The following is a 26,905-nucleotide window of genomic DNA, read 5'->3' on the forward strand; positions in this document are numbered from 1 at the left end:
CACCCATCAGTCCTCAGTTTGTTCTCAGCATTCAAGAGTCTTTCATGGTTTGCCTCTCACCCTCTCCCCCACTATTTCCCCCCTTCTTCTCCCCCTTGGTCCTCCGTTAAGTTCCTCCTAATCCTCCTATACGTGCAATCATATGGTATTTGTCTTTCTCTGCCTGTCTAGAGTCCATATTTTAATAGCTATTTTTATCATTTTTCCAGGAAACACTCATTTCATAACTTAGTTGAATGAAGTTCATCTTCAGGTGCATTTTTTTCCCCAGAAGTGTTCATGGATACACTAGTCCTTATGCTTGGGCATGTTGGGAAATATAACCTGTGTGGTATCGATAATAGAATGGCAGCTTAGCTAGTTATGAAATTTCTAAGTCAATATTTATTTACTAGATGCTCAACATCACTGATCATTAGGAGAATGCAAATCAAAAGCACAATGAGATGTCACCTCATGCCTGTTAGAATGGCCATCATCAAAAACAAAACACATACACACACACACACACACACACACACACACACACACACACACACAAAATAACAAGTGTTGGTGAGGAGACAGAGAAAAGGGAACACTTGTGCACTGTTGATGGGAATGTAAATTGGTGCAGCCACTATGGAAACAGTATGGAGGTTTCTTAAAAATCATACCATATGGTCCAGCAATTCCACTTTTGGGAATAAGTCCAAAGGAAATGAAAACACTAACTCAAAAGGATATCCGAACCTCCATGCTCACAACAACATTATTTACAATAGTGAAGACTAGAAACAACTTAATTGTCCTCTGAACAGACAAATGGATAAGGAAGTTGTGGCATGTATGTACAACGGAATATGATTCAGCCATAAAAAAAAAAGGAAATCCTACCATTTGTAACAACATGGATGGACCTTGAAGGCATCATGCTAAGTGAAACAAGTCAGACAAAGACAAATATTGTACGCTCTTACTTATATGTAGAATTTAAAAAACAACAAAACAAAATAAAACACAACAAAAATCCCCACCAAACTCATAGAAGTAGAGATCCAAATGTGTGGTTACCAGAAATGGTAGGTGAGAAGAAGAGGATTTGGAGGAAGGAAGGTGGTCAAAAGGAGTAACTTTTGGTTAGGGATGTCATGTAAGTGATAATGACTACAGCTAACTCTGCTATATGATAGGTAGGAAAGTTGTTAAGAGAGTAAATCCTAGGGGTGCCTGGGTGGCTCAGTCAATTAAGTGTCTGGCTAGCTCAGGTCAGGATCTTGTGGTTCGTGATTTTGAGCCCCATGTTGGGCCCTGTGCTGAGAGCTCAGAGCCTTGATCCTGCTCTGGATTCTGTCTCCCTCTCTCTTTGCCACTACCTCATTCATTCATTCATTCATTCATTCATTCATTCATATTCTCTCTCTCTGTCAAAAATAAAAATAAATATTAAAAAATCAAAGAGTCAGTCCTAAGTTCTTATCACAAGTCTTTTTATGATATCAGTATGAGATGATGAATGTTAACACCTAAAGCTATTGTAATCATTTTATAATATATGTAAATCACACCAACATGCTGTATGCCTTAAACTTATACAGTGATGTATGTCAGCTATTTCTCAATAAAACTGGAAAAATGTATTTTTTCCCTTGTTTTTCTTCATTGGTGACTTTCTAGAACTTGCTTATAGACAGTAAGTTTTCTATGGAGGAAAAATGAAAACCCAAGAAGTTAAGACAATTTCCCTAGCTTATGAAAAGTTTTTTTCCTTGACTTTGACCCTATATGAGTTTTCCATTAACCTCTAAAGCTGAAAATTATGTATTTTAATATTTTCTGACACTGATCACTGTTTTATAGTTTCTTTAAAAGTATGTTCTCTAAATCTCAACCTTCAGGTCTTTCATTCAAAAGGAAAACACTTTTTTTCTGGTTTATTTTGGTATGTTAGCTTCACTTTTTTTCTATTCACTGGATATATAAATTAGGCATGCATGGATTCTTCTTTATCTGTTTTCTATATTTTTTATCCTAAAACTTTTTTTCTTTTTTAATGAATTTGGCTTTATATGTTTTGAGCCTATCATCTTGATTCTGATATTTTAGGATGCCTTTTCTCTATTTCGATGTTTCTCATGCTGTATTCATTTTTGTTTTTATTTTCCTTTAAATTGTTTTTGTTAGTTCTACAACTCAAATTTTTCTCTCCTCTTTCTGTCATAACCTCTTTTGTTTGATCCTCTTTCTCTCTCCCTTTTTTTGGGGTATGTTTTGAAGAGGTTTTACTTACATTTCTTTATTTCATGATAAAATATTTATCCCACATTAACATCTATTCGCAGAATAGTTTCCTTCCACTTGGAAGGTTTCTTCTATTACAGTAGATTGGAAATGGTAGCATTGTTTTAGGGGACAATTAGATGTTGAAGGAGAGTGTGGCAGAGAAGTAGAACATTTATGCAACTTAGGTTTAAATTAAATATATTAAATATTATCTTACAAACTATGTACTGCTGTGTGTCAAGAATCCCTTACAAAGCAATTTACCATTTATTTATATCATATTACCAAGATACAAGTTCACAAGTGTTAGTATATTTCCTTATTGCTTTTTCATAACTAACATGTATACACAAAGACAGTATATGAATATGTTGTCTGTTAGCTCATTTTATTTTTGCTTATATTTTAAGTAAGGAATCACAGATTTTAGACAGCCTACTCTAACATGTTGGCAATAGATTTTCAAGCAATAGGTTATTAAAGTGATTCTCCAAATGTTTCTTGTGTTTTTTAAAAAGCAATCATTCTGCTTCTGATGATCTACAAAGTCATCTATGTGCCCTTAGCCAAGTACAATGTTTCATGACTTTAAAATCTCTTTTTTATATTGTTTTTTGGCATCTGGATATTTTCTAATTTTCCCAAAGTACAATTTCTTTTTCTTTTATCCTAAAAATTACCAAGGAGTACAAGGCAAGGATACCTGTACTCTAATTTTAAAAGCAACTCCCTACTAAGTTATATAAATGTCAGATAGCATGCTGATCAGAACACATAATCCATACTTTGGAAATAAATATAATAATTCTTCTAAGCTAAGAGATATTTCTTCACATTAGGGCAAAAATGGTGGAAGAGGTATATAGAATGCTATAGTCATTGACAGAGGATTGGAATTTAGAGGAACAGAGAGAATGAAGTGGCATATTTCAGTCCTGGGAGTTAGCGAGTCAGAAACAAACAAAAATACATAGCAAGTCCTGAAAGCTGTACCCTGAAAAAACTGATGTGGTTTAATATGCAAAATGGCTAATAAGTTACACAGTCTGCATTCAGTTTGACATTTTAATTTAATTTGTCTTAAGTGAACCTAAATATAATACCTTACATGTGAGTGACATTTACTTTATATGGCTATTTTGTATAAATATTACATAAATATATTCTCCTTAGAACAGCATTTGAATGTGTATATTTTGGTCTTATACTCAATCAATATAATCAATGTACCTTAATGGTTAATGTATTATTAATCAATAACTTTTTAAATGTTTTTAGAGAGAGAGCATGAGCAGGGGAGAGGAGCAGAGGGAGAGAGACAATCTTAATCTCAGTGCAGAGCCCAATGTGGGGCTCAATCCCACAACCTTGGGATCACAACCAGAGCTGAAATCGAGAGTTAGACACTCACTGAGACACATGAGTGACCCAGGTGTCCCTATTAATCAATTACTAATCAATGTATTATATTCATTAGTCTAGAAGAGTTTGCTAAAGTCAGGGCTGTACAAATACAGAATGCATTGTACATTTGTAAGAGGATTTTTTTTTTTTTTACAAAGAATATCACCAAAATGACAGCCAATCTAGAGGGGATTCAGGGACCAAGTATGTAAAACATTTTACAATCATGAGATGATGTGGATTACTTTTGCAGTCATATTAAATATAATCTCTCACTGGGGAAATTGGGGTTCATAGAAGTTAAGTGACTTTTTAAAATTTCTTAAGTCTGGTTGTGATCGTGAGCCAAATCAAGATTGAGGCCAGAGCACAAATAAAAATTAAAGTGTCATGAGATTCATGTTTCCTAAATCACTTTTAAATGTATTCAAACTAAAAATACAGAAACACTAATTATACAGAGGTTTTAAAATATTAACATGCTAAGCACTTCACTTTACTCAATGTATTGCTTTAGAAGGAGGATTAAAACAATATAATTGTAAACAAAAATTTAGGAATAGAGGGATTATACTATGTGATTGGAGAGGCTCCCAAGAACACAATTCTTTTTTGATAAATTTTGAAATGTGATACCCTTCCACAGGTGGTTTTTTTTTTTTTAATATACTTTAGAATTCATGGTTATCGTCAATTGCTACTACAGGCTCATTTAACACCAGTTATATTTTCATCTATTTCTTTCACTGATCCCTAGAAAGTCTATGTCAAACTGACCTGTTATGACTGTTCTTGGCTAGTGGGAACTGGACACTTGGATGTATTAAACTTCTCTTTCATTTTTAAACAGCATTTCAAATATGAGTTTTAACCTAAAAGACAAATTTGTCTTAAAAAATTCTCTGCTCTGTAAGGAATAGTGATTCTATTATAATCCTCAATGCAATATGATTTTCCTTTAACAAAACTACACATATTTTCACTATGTAATATTTATTGTGTGTTATACCTCTTTATACTCTTTTATTTATTCATTTCTTGTAAATCCAACCCCTCGTTGTTTCAGCAACCCATGAACATGATGTGTCAAAGATTTGTGCCCAAAACCGTAAACTAGGAAATAAATATTAAGCTTCACAAATGATTTATAGGTAATGAGCTCATATACTGCATATTATTGTGTGAAGCGTTCAGGGAGGGCCAGTTTTGCACAGTTAAGGACAAAGAGTGGAATTTTTCTCACTTTGTTTCCCCCCACCCTTAACCTTCTGAAAGTCATTTTGTAATATTTCAAAACCCATTATTTTTCTTGAGAAGAAATTTAAATCATTTAACTAGATCATAACATTCAAGTGATTGAAAAATATTTTTCTATATGACTTATAATAGTGTATGCATAATAATGTGTACTTTACCAGGTATGATGCAAGATTTTATACCAATTGTACAAGGTTTTCCTTAAATCTTTAATGGGGGAAAATATTGTTGAAAGTAGACCAAGCTTCTAATAACTACTTCATGGCATCACCAAAAAGCATTGCTTACTTTCCATTTTTAAGCTGCCACCTAATTAGACTTTTACTCTCACATAGAGATTATTGCAGGACCCCAGGTATCATATTTTCAGTTTATTCTGCTTCCAAAATAACATTTTCATTGATACTACTATTGTCATTCTCACCATCAGAGTACCATAGGGTTTATAGTCCTTCACATTTTGAAAAGTGTCATGATAGAGTGTTATTTTACACATTGGCTAGAAGACATCAAATTCTTTAAGTAGCTTTCATTGACCATCTGATAAGAAAGTAATACCATCTTTTGAGCTCTATGGTCAGTCATTCTTATATGACTTTTGCCATATAATGGGCTAAGTAGTACTTCAGTTGTAGGTGAAGATTATGACACACTTCTAAGTGATTCCATAACACAACATATAAGTTAATAATGATGCTGATGTAGAGGGCAAGTACCATGAGTAATAACTCAATTATTAAAGATCCCTTGAACCATTATACATATTTGTCAATATAAACACACATAGGTGGCTCAGTACATTTAAAAAAAAACCTTATTGAAGTGTAATTCACACATCAATAATTCATTCTTTAAAAGTTATGACTCAGTGGTTTTTAGTATGTTTTCTGTACTGAGGCCAAAACAAAACAAAACAAACAAAAAAAACCCCAAATTTCTCCCAACCCTCTGAATGAACAAAGAAATGGACCCTTTCTTAGAGCATCCAGAATAGAACATAGCCTGCTAACCCCTTGATGGCGGGGACGAATGAAATACAGAGCTGTAAGACAACATACAGTAAAACCTTGGGTTGAGAATAACTTGTTCTGTAAGTGTTCTGCAAAACAAACAAACATTTCTAAAAAATTCTAACTTGATAAACGAGTGATGTGTTACTATACAAGTAGTAAATGACACCGAATGTCACATGATCACAACTGAGCCAATGGTTCTTGAAATTTGCTTTAATATACAAGTGCTTTGGATTACAAGCACATTTCCAGAATGAAATATGCTTGCAAACCAGGTTTTACTGTATTTGTGTTGTTAGAGAAACAAATATGGGGTAATTTGTAACAGAAGCTTTCCCTCTGGCCTACAAAGTTTCTGCTGCTAAATCTACTGACAGTTTTGTGGGAGTTCCCTTTTATGTAACAAGTTGCTTTGCTGGGCTGCTTTTAAAATTCTGTCTTTAGCTATTTACAATTTAATTATAATGTGTCTTGGTGTGTGTCTGTATGGATTCATTTCGTTTGGTAAATTTTGGACTTGCTAATTCTGGATCTCTGTTTCTTTCCCCAGGTTAGAGAAACTTACAGTCATTATTTCTTTAAAAATACTTCTGCTCCTTTTCTATCTCTTCTGGGATACTTGTAATGTGCAGAGTTGTCCATCTGACAGCATCCAATAAGTCCTTTAAGATCTCTTTACTGCTTTTCATTCTTTGTAAAACATTTTTGCTGCTCTAATGGAATGAATCCCAGAATCCTCTTTTTGAGTTCTATGATCCTTTCTTTCATTTATTTTGGTCTAATATTTAACCTCTACATTGAATTTTTCAGTTCAATTATTGTACTTTTCAGTTCTAGGGCTTCATTCAACACTTCTTTATATTTTCTATATCTTAATTGAAATTCTCACTTTGTTCATGCATTAGTACCCTGACCTCAATGAGCATATTTATTACTCTAATTTTTAACTCTCTCTATAGAGAATAAATCACTTATCTCTGTTTCATTAAGATCATTTTCTGGGGAATTGTTTTGTTCTTTCATTTGGAACATATTCCACTATTTTTCATTTTCCTTGACTCTGTGTTAGTTTCTACACATTAGATAAAACAGCCATCTCTTTCAGTCTTGACAGACTGTGATCTTGTGGAGGAGATAAATCTTGTCAGTCAGTGCAGCCTGAGCTCCTGGTTGTTTATCAAAACTTTTTAATTGTCCAAACCACCATCTTTGTTATTACTGGCTTTCCAGTAGTTGAGGATGTGCTAAAATCTATCAGTGTCCCAAAGTTGAGAATCTTAGTGAACACCTGGAAGCAGGATGATTAGAACCTAGACCTTCAGATAATAGTTGGTGAGGTGTAAAATTAAACCCTTTTCAGGGAGAAACTGGAAGATGGTAGGTTTTGCCTTTTTCCTCTAGAGTGAGCCCTGGTATATAGCTGGAAGGGATGTGTTCTGTTTGAAGTTTAAAAACTGCTTTGTTATTTCATATAGTGATGTGGGACTTGTGAATGCAAGACCCTTTGACTATCAATCAGAGCTAGGTGATTTGACAGCCCATCCTCCCTTGGATAGTGACTGTAAAACCTATTGATATATGGACAAGCTCCTTCTAGAGAGATACTAGCAAGTTAGTTTTATTTTTGGAATGAGCCAGAGGGAGAAAGTAGAGGAAATGCCTACCGGTTCTTTCAAGCTCCTGAGAAAATTACAATAAGCCCGGTATCCATGCTAATTAGAAACCAGATCCTCTAACACTGTCATGTGTGCCATCAAATCCTTTCCAGTGAAAAGCTAGGAGATGGACATTTTGACTTCCTTCTTTTGCACTGAGCCCTACAGGACAGCTAAAAATAGTGCTCTCATTCTCATTAACAACTTCTTTGCTCTAGTCCTAGAGTAAGGCTTCTAAGCTACCAGAACTAGGTGATTTGGGGGACCATTCCTTTGGTAGCAGCTACAAGAGTTGGGGCACTAGATATCTGGACTATCTACTTCCAGGGAGGTGCTGCTAATAGGGTTTTACTGTTGGAATGAGCTCAAGGGAGTAGGCAGGTAAAGTGTCCACCAACTCTTTTGGGTCTTGGGGAGAATCATAACCAGCAATTCTGGGAGCTGGGGGGGGTTCTCTCCTGATTGTCTGGCACTATACCAAGGGTGTGGTTTATGGCAAGAGGGTGTCTCAGCCTTCCGTACTCATTTCAATGCGGGTGTTTTCTTATTTGCCTAATGCATAGGATTCACTCAGGTGGTCTCTAGATTTCTTCCAGAGGGAACTGCTCTGTGTATAACTGTACATTTGGTGCATCAGTGGGAGGAGACAAGTTCAGGAGGCTCCTATGTCAACATCTTGGTACCTCATGTAGACTATCTGGTGATAGTCAACACTACTGTATCTTGAAATTAATTTATTCCTTTTATATATCTTAGTTCAAATTGAGATTCTATTTTTTTAAGCAAACAGGGATTCTGGTTATATGACACTCACTTTCACTGACATCAAATATGGCTCTGAAGAATTAGAAACATTCTACGTTAAATGGGCTGTGTACTGTAGGTGAGAACAATGGAGAAGAATGCAAAGGATGTGGCTCATTTACAGAAGTCATCCTGGGTCTTGTACCTGTGGGAGTAAAGACACTGTCTTACATTTAAAAGAAATTAGTTCTGATAATAAAACACCGGATTTACCAATGAAGATGATAAACATTGCTTACTCCAGTTATCATTTTAACAGCAGACAGGTAACTCTGGCTGAGATATTTAAATTAAATCAGGTGCTCATGGTATTTCGAGTGTTCAGAGATTAGAACTCTGCATCTTGGACCCACATGGTATAGACAACTAGGCTATGGAAATTAAACCCATATTAAGGGAAAGTATAGACTCTGGATTAGTAGAATACCTGACTGTGACTTAGGAAACACCCTTCTGTGACACTTGAGTCCACTGTGATGTGTATAAGCCACATATGGTTAATAGAGATTCCATTTTAGTGCCTGATAATATTGCCCTGAGTATGTGGCAGTATTTCTATATTTAGTTGTTAATCTATTTTAATACATCAAATTTGAATATTCATTAAAACATGTCAACAAGATAAAATGCAAACAGATAAGAAGACAATTTGAAAGAGTGTTAATAAATGGATGACACTGGTAAAATAACAACATGAAATTTATCACATCAAGCTTAGATCCAATTAAAATCTTTCTAAGAGTTTCAACTTTATTTTTCAAGGTATTTCTATGCTTAGGAGTATGCAGGCATATTTTTTTAAAGTCTCCATTTCCTTCCTAGATCCTGTCTTAATATCTACAGTACATGATGCCTTTAGGAAGAATTTTTTATCATTATGGGCTATCATTATGCAGAAAACACTCAGGTTTATGTCTCTCTATTTGATAATTTAGCTTTGGCAGCAGATGATCTGATTCAGAGTCTGTCTACAGTGAATAATTGAATGTCAGAAATGTTTTAAATTAAATTCTGACAAAGATGAAATGCTTTGTGGGGGAATCTAAATGTTTGTTAAGTTCTTTGTCCTCTTTTTCATGGCCTCTTAATGATTGCAATCTTGTATCTGCTTTTCTAAAGAAGAGTCTGTGTGCTATTTAAGATTCTGTGTGGGGAGCTTTCAGTCACATTAAATCTGTTCTTCTGTGTTCTTTCGCCATCTTAAATATATTGTAAGTGTAAAATAAAAAGAACAGCAATGAAAGACAGTTTCTGACAGGATGGCATGGTTATTAGTGTCAATGTATATTTCATTTCCTGTTAACAGCTATAGATATAAGAAATAGGACTAGCTAGAGATCTCAAACTGATAAATATAAAGAAAATTTTGTGAGAATTTAGAAATTATTGACCTTTGGTATACTGACAAGTCAAGTGAATTACGTATTAATAATACTGCAGTACCAGTAAGAAATGTTCAAGTTTTCTTGTATGTGACTTACACATCTACCCATTTTTTTAATTTGTAGATTCAGTACAGACCTTTAGGGAATTAAAATATAGAGAAATTCCACATTTGTGGGCACTTGGTTTAGGGATAAAATATAGACTGTAGATAAGATTCACTTGGATTCAATTTCTAGCTTTATACTTTATTATTCATGACACTGAAAAAGTTACTAAATAACCAGTTTCAGTTTCTTTATTCATCAATTGGGAATGATATTGTCCTCATTTATTAATTCAATAAATATTTATTGTATACATACTATGAGCTGGCCATAAACAAGGATTGGAGGGTAGAGTAGTAAACAAAAAGAATGTTCTCTCTTTCTGGACCTTAAATTTTAGTGGGGGGCAATAATTAAGGTAATAAAACATATATCAGATGATTATAAATACAATAAAGATATAAAGGATCTGAATTGTATATGGTGTGTGTGTATTACATGAAGAATTCTAAGATAATGTAAATATGCTTTCCCCTTAGTTATTTGATAGATATATGTGTGCTTATCTGCAATATACACACACACACACAAACATATATGTCCATACCTGACATATATATATGTATGTGTATACTTATATATATATATATACACACACACAGAGAGAGAGAGAGAGAGAAAGAGAATGGAAGTGATATTGTTTTCACTATCATATCCCTGAGTTTTAACTTTCTTATAATAAACATATATTGTTTTATATTACAAACACATTTTAATAGCAATTTTTTATCATTATCTGCATAGATATATAATAATATCTTAAATAAGTTAGGCTCAGTAATGTATTATGATGATTCCCTCTTTATTAACTAAATATTCTCAGAAAATTTTGAACTTCGGCATGTCGTCGCTATTCACCAATAATTACATTGAAATGTATAATTTAGTCATTATACTGAATATTGATTCCCAGAGCCAGAATCTATATCCAGTGACACTAATTCCAGTGTAATTACCACCTAGTTAGCTCCCTGCTTCACTTTTAATAGAGCTGTTTGCTACTGATTTCAACCAGTATCAGCAATGAGAACGTCTTGAATCCTAGAGCCAGAGATTAAGACCAACACCAATGTCATTTCCATAGTCACTCTTAAGTATATACAGGCCCTAGAATTAACAGGGATAAGAGCACATGGGAAGGTCTTGCTAGTTAGGAGTGATTGATTTGTGTACGGATTCTGTAGGGTCTTATTCAAGAGTGGCTTGTGGATTTATTCAGCGGTATTAGATTTCAAACCAGACCAAGCCAGACACTCTAAAAGGAGTCCTGGAAAGAAACTATTTAGGAGTAGCCACAGCAGTCAGCTGGAGGTGAGACTGGTGGGACTGAAACTCTCACTTGTCCCCAGGTCCTACGGGGTCAGTCTCCCATGCCATCTGGCTCAAGAGAGTCCCCATTTTAGTGTTTCTGTCTAAGTCTGACCTGCCCAGGGTTTCTGGGTCTGGCATTTAGGAACTATTAAGGACTTGCCTGGAAGTTCTTATATTGTATTGTATTATATTGTGTTATATCACATATCATATCATACTATAAATTATATGGTATCCTATTAGGGGAATAGGTACATGGACTTTCATAGCCCTCTGTGGGGAAGTCTATGGTATCTATTGGATCCAAATGGTTCTCTAGATGCCATAACTAAGCTGAATCTGTCCATCAATTCCAGGTCTGTTAACTAGGTTCTGAAAGGGCACCAAATGTGCAAAGCTAGCTGTCCCTGACAATGGGCTAGGGTGTTCTGACAGCATGGTTGGCTAATTCTGGGCAAAAACCTGCAGATCCAAATCCCTTGTAGAGACACTGGAGCAAGTAAGGCTGTGAACACAACTGAACTCCCCCTGCCCCCGCCCAGGTGTTTGCCAGCTCATCCCACTTTGGGCCTTTTGAGAACCTGAAGTGTAAGGTGGGACTTCTAGACAAAGCTGAGATAAAGCTGTACTCAGGACACCCCAATGTGACATAGAAAAGGCAGGAGAATTAAAAGTATGCCACATTCTCTTTGGTGTATACTCAACTTTGAATCTATCCTTAAACTTTGTTTTTATTGGTTTGGCAGCGAAATTAAATCAAATGACGAGCCCTCCTCATCATTCGCTCCAGTATTTTAACTTGTTGCTAGACTTGGGTTTCCTTACAGAAAAAACAAATGCCCTCTTATTCTTTTTGTCAGTTACTAAGACCAGTCACCTCCTATGTAGTGACTGACTTTTATAGTACCTGTGTGTATTTGATAGGAAAAGATAAATTCTAGAATCAAGTTTTGAGGTTCCATGTTCAAAAGTCTTTAGATTTTGATTCTGTTTGCAGATTGATTTAGAGAGAACAACTATCTTTCCAATGATGAGGGCTCTCTTCCAGATGCTTGGTATGTCATTCCATGTTTTCAAGTCCTCTTTAAAAGCTTTTATAGATTTACAGATTTTAACCACAAAAGTCTTTCAAATTTCTTGCTAAAATATTACTGTTATACTTTGCTGCTATTAATAACATGGCTTTTTATTTCTGAAACCACTTTTTGAAAGCAATGTGTCTAATTTCTAGATGGGTTATATAAGCTTACCGTGAAATTTTAAAAGTACCCTCATTTAGGTCTTCTATTCTGATATAAATGGGGCCTGTGCTACTTCTTTCTTCAAACTCATGTTCTTTGTGTCCATCTTGTTAATTTTTGTTTATAAATTTAAAATATCCACATTGGGGGCACCTGGGTGGTTCAGTTGGTAAAGCATCCAACTTTGGCTCAGGTCATGATCTCACAGCTTTTGGGTTTGAGCCCTGCATTGGACTCTGTGCTGATAGCTCAGGGCCTGGAGCTTGCTTCAGATTCTGTGTCTCCTGCTCTCTCTGCCCCTCCCCTGCTTTCTCTCTCTCTCTCTCTCTCTTTTTCTCTCTCTCTCTGTTTCTCTCTCTCAAAAATAAACATTAATGTTTTTCTTTAATCCCCCACATTGTTTCTTTCTTTGCTATAACTCCATGGAATACCATTTCCAGCAGAATATTCAATGTTAACAGGGGCATCCTAGTTGGTCTTTCTGCCTTCTGTGGCAATTCCTATGTTACTATATTGCAAATGATGCTAGGTCATGAATTAATATGTTAATGTCTATATAGCCATTATTTTTATTTAAGAGATTTTAAATCAAAACGCTTTTCTTTTTTGAACCTCACCAAATAAATTTTCAAATACATGATTATATGAGTTTTGTGTTACCCCATTATTATGGTGAACTCAATTTATTTCTTAATATTGAAACATGTTTGCATTTCTGATTTAAAGAAGTTTGTTGAATTTTTAGTAATAATTATTTCACCAGTATTAGTAGTAGTGAGATTGGTTTTGTTATTTCAACATTAAGTTAAACAAACAATTGTTAACATTTATTTTTGAGAGATTGAGATAGAGAGAGCGTGACAGAGTACGAACAGGGGAGGGGCAGAGAGAGGGAGATACAAAATTCAAAGCAGGCTCCAAGTTCTGAGTTGTCAGCACAGAGCCCAACAGTGGGTTTGAACTCACAAACCGCTAGATGGTGACATGAGCTGAACTTGGAGGCCTAACCCACTGAACCATCAAGGTGCCCCAACATTGTAGTAAGTTTATGAATGCATTATAAATATTTCTGGTTTCAAAATAATTTAGAAGTTTTTAGTTATAGCTTTTCTCCCAGAAAGCTTGAAAATACTGGAATTAAATATTTCTTAGAAATTTTATAAATTTCTCTTCTGAAACTGTCTGCAACTGGTGAATGTTGAGCTTTTATCCAGAACATTTTAAACTAAACTTTTGAAATGTAAATTTATTAATGTTGTTCCAAAAATATGACAGATATAATAATATTAGTTGCCTTTGTCATATTTTCAGCCTTCAAAAATTATTTCTCTAGTCCATTATCCCTCTAGCTAATATTAAATCAGTTTATATAATTTCTAATCTTAGAAAATAATCCATTTCATCCAGATCCTCAAAAAGCTTACATAGAATTTAGCAAATAATTTATTACCTGTATTTATAATCCAGAAGCTTATTTATATCTACTTATTTGAGATGTGCAATTTTATAAATGGAATATCTTGGTCTACTGTTTTTATTTTACTATTTGGCCATGGAGTTTTCTAATTAATGAAAATTTCAAATTCTATCACTAATTTTTTTCATTTTCTGTTTTCAAAGGCACTTTGGTTAGAAATCGAGGAAAACTTTTCCCAAGGCTTTTTAAACCTCCCAAAACTTTCCCAGAGCATTTTAAACCAGTTTGAAATAGAGATTTATTAATATTGCCATTAAAATATGATGAATACAATCATATTAGCATCGGTTGCCTTTGTTGTAAACCATCTTAATTTTTCACTTAAATATTTATTTATTTAGAGAGAGAGAAAAAAGGATCTCGAGCAGCTCTGGCCTCTCATAAATCATGAAATCATGACCTGTGCCAATATTGAGAGTCAGAAACTTAACTGGCTGAGCCACTTAGGAACACCCAGTCTTTTTAACTCTTAACCATGCTGTTCAGATATACATTAAAGTGAGATCATTCAACTATAATTATTTTCACCTAAAGTCTCCATATTAACTCCAATGCTTATTTTCATGTGAATTTTAGTGTCATAGAACTTTATGGACTTTACATATGTATATTCTTCTCATATTTATTCTAAATAAGTTTTGATATGCATTCTACCTAAAACATTTTAGTCACTGTCCTCAAAACGAAGTAGCATTATCCATTTGCTTATACCTCAAGGAGAAGAATTTCAGAAAGAAAATAAGTTGTAGGAATTGATGCTGCTTTTGAAGCTACATATGAGTAATACCCAAAAATTGATGGATTGAATATAATAGTTTTGGGTTACATAATCCACATACTATTTAACTGTAGATACTTGTTTTGTAGAGATAAATCTGTATTTTTTCTACTTTGTACAATACATTTGAATATCTATCCCAAAACAGGATGTATAAATAATAGCACTATAATACAAGTTTTAGGAAGGTTTCTACAATTTTAAACTACATGTTTGTATATTTTCTCTTTTCTTCCCTTAAAAGTTGAGTGTTTAATATGATGTTGTTTTAGGTTATTATTATTTTAAAGATACTTGGCCACAGAGATAACAGACTGAATTAAGTCCTTGGATTAAAAAGCATAGAACAATTAAGGACCAACAGAAGAGGAATAGGCAGATAAATGTTAGCCCAGAATTGATATTCTTTTCATTTCCTTTGCAACAAATCAACTGATATATTAATTAATTTCTTTGCATGGCATGATCTCAAACCTCTGTAAGTTGTCAGTGACTTCTTGTCTGAGAGATAGGAATTCAGCAAACTTATAGGAGAGGTCATTTCTTTTTTTTTTTTCCAAATGTCATTTTATTTTATTTTATTTTATTTTTACAAATAGTTTATTGTCAAATTAGTTTCCACATAACACCCAGTGCTCATCCCCACAAGTGCCCTCCTCCATGCCCATCCCTCCTCCCCGCCACATCCATCAGTCCTCAGTTTTTGTCAGCATTCAAGAGTCTCTCATGGTTTGCCTCTCTCCCTTTCCCCCACCATTTCTCCCCTTCTTCTCCCCCTTGTTCCTCAGTTAAGTTCCTTCTAATCTAGGAGAGGTCATTTCAAGCATAGATGAACTGGGATGCATTTACCCCAGGTGGTTATAATCCCCTCTGTCCTACTCCAGTAGGAAACAAATTAGCCAGTTTTAATTTCCCTTTCCTTTTCAGACTCTGTTTTCTAACTTTTAAGAAAACATGAGACACCTGAACAGTTCTATGCTTAGACCCTAAACTGTCCCACAAACAACCCTAGAATACCTATGTAAGCATTTTCTGTATAAAATATGTGTAAAAGTAAGTTTATTGTTATGCATAGAATGTATGAATTTATGTTTCTCATCTCACTCAGATGTTGACCTCCAAATAAATTTCCATTTCTATAGATTCCAGGTGCCTCACTCATCTATTCTTGGGGAATGAGCTATTTCCATTTACTTTAGGAAATTATTTAAGATGCCTCTTTAAGTTAGTGACCACATACAACAAGAGAAATTTTGCAGATTTACAGATGTTGAAATTTTCAAGACTGGGTTAATATATAAAGTCAATTTTTTAAAAATCTTACAACCTTATTTACACTGTCTTGCTTATACCCTCCTATCTAAGCAGAATTTGTTAATCCATGGAGGTTTCTTGGCCTGCTACTTTGGCCACTATCTTTTTTTTTTTTTTTTTTTTTTTTTTTGGCATGATGGCATAGATATAAACCATTTAGAAAGAATCCTAGACATTGAGCTGAAAGTACTATTTACAGCTACTTTTCTGAAATTCCACCAGATCATGTGTGGAATCAATTTCTGGTGAAGGAAGGAAATGGTGTGAGTTAGTAGTGCCTGTCACCAGAACACACATGGCCTATGAGCTAGCTGTTGATAACAGTGACTAACCAGGTGAAACTTTTTTTTTTTTTTTTAAATCTTCAGGTCAGTGGTCACTAAAACAACCTTGAAGAAAACTCAAGTGTCATTCCACAGTACTAGTTTTAGATTGCCTTTAAACTCAACAGGTTCTCACACTGGTTTAATGCAATGCTGCCATTTCAAGATTAATGCTATGCACTGTTTTGTGAGTGTTCTTCTTATCCCTTATGTTAACACTTATTAAAAGTATAAATTAAAATTAAATTTTATTACAGGTACTTATAATGCTCAGAGAAAGCTAATCTACTATGTTGGTGAATGCTTCCTTATTATTTCAGTAAATACAAAAAAATTTTTTTTTAAAATTCTATAGCATGTATCCAATACTGCAACACAAAATGCAAAACCCCATCCCTTGGTATAACATTCACATTTAGATTATGAAAGTTTTATTTAAATTGTCTAATATAACTTAATGATAATGATTATACATTTGGAAGCCCCTGTGATTAAATATTGCTATTTAATCCTGGATTCTGAAATATTAACACTTCTTGTAAATGTCATGAGCTTTCAAAAAGCATGGAAAAAAGATTGATCTTTAAAAGAATATGGTCTATAATGAAAGAATGCTATTAAGGTAAACAGATTGGAGAATCAGAACAGGTGTGTAGATGACTATTCCTCCCAACATGAAGAAATTAACCTGAGGATGATTTATCACTATGGGATTTTATTATGCATGTGTATTTCTCAAGTCTCAGAGAAAGTAGTCAAAAATAGCTTATTATTGGCCTAGATTAAGATTAGCTTTAAATAGAAGTATGAAAAAAATAAATGTAAGTATTTTCATTTAAAGACATACCATTCCTATCCCACAACCCCTATATTAATTCTAGAGTAGGGTTAGTTCAAATCCATCCAAATATGAGGTTTTAAAAAGTGATAAAGTTAGAAATGTGCATATATTCAGATACCTCTGACTTAGAAACTATCATACACATGTTAGTATATTAAATTACCCTTTAAATTTGAACATTGGACATACTATTTTCACAGCAACTGAAAATTACTTTTTAATGTCATACTAACTAGTTAAAAATGCTTTAAGAGAGTACTGGGTTATTTGAATTACTTATTTACACCAATTTTGACATGATGTCTAATATCATTATAGTGTTTTACAATCAGATAATAAATGAAAAGTGATCCTTTAAATTGATTTTCTAGAATGCATTTCTCTGTATTTGCTGTCAATCCTCATTAGATGAGCAATTTTTATGGTACACTGCAACATGACAAAAATGATGAAAATAATACTTCCCACCTGCTAATGACAACTTTCTTCCAACTCCAGAAAGAAGAAATACCTATAAACCAAAATTAGCATGTTAAAGAAGATGCAGTATAATAAATGACAGCAAAATAGAAGAAGAAAGAAGCAAGAACAATGTGGATGGAAAAGTGCAATTTAATATTATGCTCTAATACCTGACACATCAAATTGCAAACATGAAAACAAATATTAAAATGTCTTCATTCTAATATGAAATGACAAGATACAACCTTATGAAAAACAGCAATTTTAATCATTAAATTGAACTCATAATAGCTCTTGTAAATTTCTGTATTTTAGAAAATGTTCAGGTAACAGTTACTAATAAGAGCCATGCTAAGCTTAAAATATGCTAAACGATTAGTTTCTACACATTAAGAAAAATTGAGGATTTCTTTTATAATCTTCCTGACAAATGTTTTGGTTTTAAGCAACTGTTGGTATTTTAGTATATTTTTAATACATGTTTATCTATTAATTTATTTTATGAATTGTTCATTTACTTTGCATATTTTTACATTTTGGTGTTCATATTTCCTTTATTTCTGAACATATTTTACAATTTTAGGATGGTATATTTTAATATTATTGAAAAATTCTCATTTTTTACTTAAGCTTTTAAATTTTTTTCAGATTATATAAAATATATTCTGTGAATTAGTCAAGACTTGATCAACCCTTTCCCTTATTGATTTCACTTCATATGAAAATTTTTATTTCAAAAACTAATTTAAAATCATCATTTCCAGTCATGGAGGAAAACAAGTAATAATTTATCACCTTAAAATAATAGATATTTGGCAGATAATTGACTCACAACCACTCCTAGATCCCTGAATAAACCTACTAGACAGAACTTTGAATACTGTTTAGTGTTTTGTTGTCAAGCTGTTCTTAGTGACATAAACTGTCACTTTCTAATCAACATCCTAAAAACATGACAGTGAAATCTGTGATCATGAAGCTACACCTACCTTCATTTTTTACTGCTTTGTTTCTAGCTCTTGCTTGAAAAAGTTGTCAAGGTCTGAAGGTTTTAGCAGCTTTTGAAATATATATTCTACAGATTCAATTATTCTCCTCCAATTCAGTTACTGACACCCTAACTTCTGATGTGGTACTATTTAGAGATGGGACCTTTGGGAGGTCATAGGGTTTAGATGAGGTCATTAGACTGATACCTTTCTGATGGAATTAGTGCCCTTAAGGAAGGGACACCTCAGAACTTGGTTTCTCTGTTTCTACCTGCCTGCATGGAGAAATGATCATGTGATGACATAGCCATCTTCAACCCAAGGAAAAAGCCCTCAACAGACATTGGTATTAATCTTGGATTTTTAGTCTCCAGAACCGTGAGAAATATATTCCTGGAGCTTCAGCTACCCAGTCTAGGATATTTTGTTATGGCAGTCAGACGATATACATTTATTACAAAATTGTAGAAGCACTATTTATAGGCTTGCATCTACTGTAGGAGGTTTTTTTTTCTTCTTCTGTGTATCATTAAAGTTACCTCTTAACTAACAACTCTAGAACTAATGAGATACACAGTAGTTTGAAAGATCCTATGGGAACAGGTTTTAATTGTCAACTTGTACAGCAACCAGTGTGAGAAAAAGATATATATATATGTGTATACACATATACATATATACATATATATATAAATTCTGGCCAAAGTTTCAACTCTTTTCCCCTCTATCTTTATTTGGAAGTCAAAGAGGGCAGACAATAAATGTATAGGTGTATGTACATGCCCCTGTGTAGGCCCGTGTTGGAAAGTGTGCATATACACACTTTAAATTTTAATTCCACACAAGAATTATGATTTGTAGATTTTGCTTTCTTTGGGTTATTGAATGCATTTATTCCACATATATTCAAGAAAGGTTTTTCGGGNTAAAAAACAATAAAAAATGAGAAATTATAGGCCAGTACTCTTATATGCTTGCTCAGATAAAAAAATACCTGGGATTATGCATATTTCTTAATCTTAATCAAAACATATCTATTATGTATACACTTTTGCCTTGCAACTGTGAAATATACTACATAATGATTATGCATAACTGCTATAGCTAAAGATCTTACACTATAATTGAAGAAATGATATATAATAATTAGATTCTTTTTTATATTTTTTATAGTTTTTATTTATTTTTGAAACAAGTAGAGACAGAGCATGAGCGGGGGAGGGGCAGAGAGAGAGGGAGACACAGAATCTGATAGAGGCTCCAAGCTCTGAGCTGCCTGCACAGAACCCGATGCAGGGCTTGAACCCACAAACCGTGAGATCATGACTTGAGCCAAAGTCTGACGCTTAACCAACTGAGCCACCCAGGCGCCCCTGTAATAATTAGATTCTAAACTGCAGCCTAACAAAAATTCTAATAGTAACAGAGGAAATGGAGTGTTATTAAATGTCTAGGCTATAGTAATTAGAAGAATATTATATGGGAGAGTTAAAACAATCAATAAATTATATTTGTGGAAGATAATAGGTCATTAATTACGTTTAAAACCTCTGATACCTTTAAGGAAAGGTGTGATCAATCAAATTTTTAACAATTACACAACACAGTCACAGAAATTAAAAAGAATAGAAGAGGAAACTTGCTGTGCTAGGCTTTATTTCTTTCATTCCTGAATCTATTAATTGTGTTTTTAATAACAAACTTTGTAAGGTTTTAGTTAACCTCAAGCAGTGCACTAATTGGAACACATATCCTATGTCAAAACAAATATAAAGTACTGATTTATTTCCCAGAATGATAGATGTGTTTTATATCATTGCTCATGATTCCATAAAAATGGATTAAATAGATTAAGTCAAATTTTATATGTAGGGCTTTGCCATTTCATTATTTAAGAGTAAGAAAAGTGCATTTGATGGAATATTATTCAGCCATACAGAAGAATAAGATCTTTCCATTTGTGATAACATGGACAGAACTAGAAGGCATAATACCAAGTCAAATAACTCAGACTGTGAAAGACAAATACAATATGGTTTCCCTTATACGTGAAATCTAAAACACAACGCAAATGAATAAACAAAGAAACAAAAAGCATAAACAGACCCATAAATACAGAAAACTAACTTATGGTTGCCAGAGGAGTAAGGGTGGAGAGAGGGGAAAAACAAGTGAAGGGGAATGGAAACACAACCTTCCAGTTATGGAATGAATAAGTAATGGGGAAAAAAGGGACAGCTCAAAGACTGTGTAGTCAATGATGACTTCATAATAGTATTGTATGGTTACAGATGGTAGTTACATTTGTGATGAGCATAGCATAATGTATAGATTTGTTGAATCAAGAAGTTTTACACAGAAACTAATGTAACATTGTGTGTCAACTATGCTTAAGTTATAAAACAAAGAAACAAATAAATGCCACTGTGTAGTGATCATAACAAAATGTCACTAAATCGGCTGCAAGTTTTATAAATCATTCATTTGCTAGTCATTGTACATACTTTACCCAATTTTGTTCTTGCACAAACACCGAATTGGAAATTGTTACACTTATTTAAAAATAGGAAAATGGTTTCAAAGTAGTTAAAGAATTTGACCTATCAATATGGAGACATGGTTTATAGCCTATTTTCTCTGCTTTAAAGCCTGTTGTACAACAGAGCAAAAATGACACAATCAGATTAAAATTTAGGATTAAATAATCCCTTAAATATTACCGTTCCCAGAGTTATGGTATGGGTCTTAGCCCATATCTCTGCTGGGTTTTTTGGCCAAGTATACAATATATCCTTCCTGTTTCCATTACCTTTTATATATTCAGACATGAACCTCCATTTGTTGTTGTTCATATGCATATATCTAAATTAGAGTATCAGCTTAGAAATACCTTTACTTGATAAATCCATCAATGAACTTAACTGCTATTTTCCTAGACCCCTATTTCCCATCTACTACCCACCAATGTCCAAGAAGGAGCACTTGATATCAACATTGTTATCTCTTTGTCCACCATTTTCATTCTGTTTGCTTAATTCTTTTTTTTCTTTTTATTTCTTTTAACATTTATTTTCTGAGAGACAGAGAGAGAGAGGGAGTGGGAGAGGGGCAGAGAGAGAGGGGGGTCACAGAACCTGAAACAATATCCAGGCTCCAGCTGTCAGTACAGAGCTGGAACTCATGAACAGTGAGATCATGACCTGAGCAGAAGTTGGATGCTTAACCGACTGAGCCACCCTGATGCCACTTGATTTTAAGTCTTTATCTTTTTCATCCTCTTAATGACAGCAGCATCTACCCTAATTTGGTCATTAATATCTGGGGTCTGAATGTTAACAACAGCCAAATGTAATTCTGGCTACCATTAATCTTCACTGGATTCATAATGACCTTTATAAAACAAAAATCAGATCAAGTTGCTCCCTGCTCGAAAAGTTTTCAGAAGCTCTCCTTGTCCTTAATAAGAGTTCAGTTCCTTACAAGATTTACAAGATTCTTCATTAGCTGGTTTCTGCTTTCAGTCACTTCTCCTGACTTAAGTCGATGCTCCAACCATATTACACTACTTTTAGAATTGGAATATGGCGGTTCTCTCTTCTCTGCATTCCTGACACATGGCAATTGCTCTACCCGGACAAGACCATAATGCCTAACTCTTAGTCATTGAATTCATTTCCTATTGCTAATGTAAAAAAAAATTAACAACATAAATTTGCTGTCTTACAGTTCTGTATGGCAAAAGTCTAAACTGAGTTTCGTTGGGTACAGTGATGACTTTGGCAGGGCTGCACTGTTTTTGAAGGCTGTAGGAGAGAATCCATATTTTGCCTCTGTAGCTTCCAGAGCCTGCCTGGACTTCTCCCAGCTTTTGGCTCTGTCTTCAAAGTGAGAAGTGGCTGGTCTGGTCTTCCTCACATCACATCATTCTCACAGTGACTCTACTGCCTTCCTGTTTTTACTTATTGGAAAACCCTTGTGATTACCTAGGTCCACCAGATAATCTCAGATAAAGGTCCGATCCCAAATTACTTCATATAATCTTATTTGCTAAAACCCTTTTTTCCAAGTAAGGTAACATATCTGTAGGTTCCCAAGAATAGGATGTGAACATCTTTATTTTGCTTACCATACTCTCTCTTAACTTTCAGACTAAAAATAAATTCTTTTCAAAAGCTCCATAAGATACTTCTGTATCACTCCTATATGTTATAAACTATGGTGTTGGTATCATGCAAGAGTAAACAAAACAATCCTTTAGCTCACATGGCTTATAATTCAGTGAATGACAAGGAAAATTAAATAAGAATGCATTTAAAGACAGGAATTAGACTCACTTAAATTTCCAGTGACAATCAAAATTCATGCCTTCTAGTACTTACATATTTTGAATAATTGAGGGGGTAAGTAGAAAATAATATTTTTACTTAAAAAATTTCATACATTTCATAAAGCTTATTTCATACATTGTAATCATTACATTCATATCTATTTGTAAAGACTTTTTTTTAACCAAAATCTCTTTCAGGCTTACAGTCTTTGTTGTCTTATCTGGTTCCTTTCCTTGAGAAAAGGTATACACTACCCAAAACACAGAAGACTTCGTGTTACTGAGTCATTGAAATCTTTTAAGTAAGCAAAAATAATTATCCCCTACCATATTTTCATGCATATAATCTTTCTATGCACTTGCAATGAGCAATCTGAAAATGAGATTTTTAAAAAAATATTCCTTTCACAATAGTATAGAAAGAAGAAATACTAGGCATAAAGTTAACAAAGGAAGTAAAGACCTTATAATCTGAAAACAACAAAATGTTGAGAGAAATTAAATCATATCTAAATAACCAGAAAGACATCCCATGTCCATTATGGACAGACTTACCTTGTGAAGATAGCAATACTCCTCAAACTTAACTACAGATTCAACACATTTTCTGTCAGAGAAATACAGCTTACTCCATCATAGAAATAAACCAGTTGATCTAAAATTCACATAGAATTGTAATGAAACCCAGAATATCCAAAACAATCTTGAAAAACAAAATAATTTATATGACCCCAAACTTTTGATTTCAAATCTTACTACAAAGCAGTGCCAATGAAAACTGTTGTATGGATAATGAGGACAGAAATATAGATCAATGAAATAGAATTAAACATGCAAAACGTCCACACACATATGATCAATTGATTTTCTCCAAGGTGCCAAGATCGTCTAATGAGAAAATAGGCTTTTCTCAAATAAATGGTTCTGGGACAATTCAATAGCTACATACAAACTAATGAAGTCTCATATCTCACACCATCTACAAAAAATTAACCAAAATTGATCAAAAACCTAAATATAAGAGTGGAAACTATACAACTCAGAGATTTACCTTTATGTTTTCTTAGAAATGACACAATATAGCAACAAACAAAAAAATAGATAAATTTGATTCCTCGATATTAAAAATTTAGTACCTCAAACACATCATCAAGAAAGTGAAAAGAAATCCCATAGAGCAGGGAAAAATTTTTTGCAAATAATATGTTTGGTAAGAGCCTTGTATCTAGAATATATAAAGAACATTTACAAATCAATAATAAAAATGCAAAAAACCCAATGAAAAGATGACAAATGATCTGAATAAATATTTCTTCCAGAAAGAGCCAAATGGTCAATAAGCACACAAACACATGCTGGGCATAATTAGTCACCAGGGGAATACAAATCCAGAACAAAGTCAGATGCTACTTCAAACTTTCATATCCACTAGAATGGTTATAGTCCTGTAGTAGGACAGCTACAAATGTTGTTTAAGATACAGAGAAAAAAGAATACTGATACATTGCTGGTGGGAAGGTAAAATGCTGCAGTTACTTTGAAAAATTCTCTGGTAGTTCCTGCAATGGTTAAGGATAGAGTTTCCATATGTCCTAGTCATCCTGCTTGTAGGTATACACCCATTCATTGTATGAATGAATACATACGTTCACACAAAAGCTTACATAGGAATGCTTATAACAATACTATTTACATAGCCAATGGTGGAAACAATCAGAATGGAAGGGAAAATGGATAAACAATATATGATATACCCATACTATGGAATATTTAGACATCAACTGAATGAAATACTGATGTATGTTACAAGATGAATAAATCTTGAAAACTTATGGTAAGTAAAGGTAGTCACAAAATATCACCTATTAGATGACTGCATCAATATGAAATATCCAGAACAGAAAAATATACAGAGATGAAAAGTAGATTAGTGGTTGCTTAGGGATGAGCCTGGGGATTGAAAGGATAAAGGGATGATAGTCATTGGATACAGGGTTTCTTTCTGAGGTGATTAAAATGTTCTACATCTGATAGTGGGGATAGCCACACCTATCTTTGAATATACTAATAAAAAAAAAAACAAACCTTTGAATTGCAATTCATAAATGGGTGAATTTTATAGTATGCAAATTATACTTCACTAATACTGTTCAAAATAGTTAATACAAACTTCATCGTAAAAGTAAAAATATTTAGTGCTGTAGTTCTCAAATGCTAAGCAATAAAAAGAAAAATATAAGACAACACCACTATTGAAAATAAATATATTCTTCTAAACTGCATACTGCTGTTCTAGCTTGCTCAATACTTGTGACATCATTGGTATGTTAAATAAAAATAGATACCAGCCTTGAAAAATTCCCTGAGCAGACAAAACCAATTTAATCACACAAGCAAAGCTTACATTTAACTATTTGGTAAGACTAATTTGACCTGGGTCATTTCTTGTTTATGCCTCTGGAAATGATAAGCAAAACTTAAACTGTTTCCCCAAAATGACATAAAGTAACCTCTAACCAATTCCTATCATTTAAAGAAAATGTTGACATTATAACTAATCGCTAAGAAGCACAAATGATCGCTGCCTCCTCGCTGTATATGCTTTTTGAGAACAATACACTCCTGAGCCTCATTCCACGTTTGATTTGAATACTCCTTGTTCACCAAGTGTCTTTCTGGTGTGTTCAAAACTTTACTAATTATTACTTCAGTGATTCACTGGTTTGACTTCTATTATTTATGAACTTTTGAGAGTTCAAAAAAGCTTTTCTTAGTGATAGTCAATACCTCCTTAAAACTGATGCAGATGCTTGGAAATCAATTCCCTTTTATTTACTGCCAAATGTATACACCTGTACCAGGCTGATACACTTAGTTGAACAGAGACAGTTCTAATTTGCAACTCCTGTATATCTTTGTTCCTTTAACACTCTATTATTCCTATTTAATGTAGTATTATGACTTGGCCATAAAATTTTATTCTGGTTTCTATATAAATATCTACTACAAGACATCATAAATAGCTTGACAGGTGAAATATAAGACAAAAATTATTTCAATTTAAGCATTATAAGGTGTGCCCCAATGAGCAGAAAAAAAAATTATGGAACCTACTTGTCACAGGTTGGTTTCTTCCAGAATTAGACTCTGGGGCAGAAAGCTGAGAGCAGGAGATGTATTAAAGACTTCTCTGGGGCCAATAGACTCTGATGAGGAGAAAAGAAGCTGCCTCAGAGGAAGGAGTCAAGCTGCAATGCCATTTAAATGGAATGGCTTAGCCATTTTTGCAAGAGGGGCTGAAGATGGGGAGATCCATCAGAGATGTCCAGAGATGAGCTGAGAAAGCAGGATATTTTTACCCAGTGTTGAGCAATCACTTGATGTGAACCAATCAGGCATGAGGTCATGACCTTTCGTGATGATCTGCAAGTGAGGCAATCATGCAGCGTTAAGGAAGTAATCTCTGAGAAGGGTTGACAGCTGAATGCTGGATGCCAGCAACACTCAGCAGCTGGGCTAATAAAACTCTTATTTCTGGAGAGGAATAAAGACATTATAGCACAAGATTATCACACTCCTAAAAGAAATACTTATTGCCTGACATAATATGGTAAGCTAGGTTAATACTTAATAAACTATATCTAAATAAAATTCAGTGGTGCCTGGTGGCTCAGTCGGTTAAGCGTCCAACTTCAGCTCAGGTCATGATCTCAAGGTTCAGTTGGTGGGTTTGGCCTCCCGTCAGGCTCTGTGCTGACTGCCAGCTCAGAGCCTGGAGACTGTTTCAGATTCTGTGTCTTCCTCTCTCTCTGACCCTCTCTTGCTCAGGCTGTCTGTCTCTCTCAGAAATAAATAAAAATTTTAAAAATTAAATACAATAAAACATAAGGATATAACAATCTCACATACAGATATTTCTTTTGAAAATTCACCCATCAATCTCATTCTTGCCCATTT

The 26,905-nt window shown here is 33.9% G+C and overlaps 1 long non-coding RNA gene across 3 annotated transcripts in view; it reads right to left on the reverse strand.

Annotated features, from left to right (window-relative positions):
* LOC144240679 (uncharacterized) overlaps nucleotides 1–26,905 on the reverse strand; it is a 294,755-nt gene that overhangs the window by 104,371 nt on the left and 163,479 nt on the right. The window contains exons 5-6 of one of the 3 annotated variants that reach the window (XR_013337802.1): nucleotides 17,639–17,681; nucleotides 8,385–8,540 (exon numbers count right to left, since the gene is read on the reverse strand). The exons of 1 other annotated variant lie outside the window; for it this stretch is intronic. This is a non-coding gene — a long non-coding RNA (uncharacterized LOC144240679). Of the gene's footprint in view, nucleotides 1–8,384; nucleotides 8,541–17,638; nucleotides 17,682–26,309; nucleotides 26,372–26,905 lie in introns of those variants that run through there. One more of the 3 variants, XR_013337804.1, reaches the window with a different exon arrangement.

The sequence above is a fragment of the Crocuta crocuta genome, unplaced genomic scaffold, assembly GCF_008692635.1.
Source record: "Crocuta crocuta isolate KB4526 unplaced genomic scaffold, BGI_CrCroc_1.0 scaffold831, whole genome shotgun sequence".
Lineage (NCBI taxonomy): Eukaryota > Metazoa > Chordata > Mammalia > Carnivora > Hyaenidae > Crocuta > Crocuta crocuta.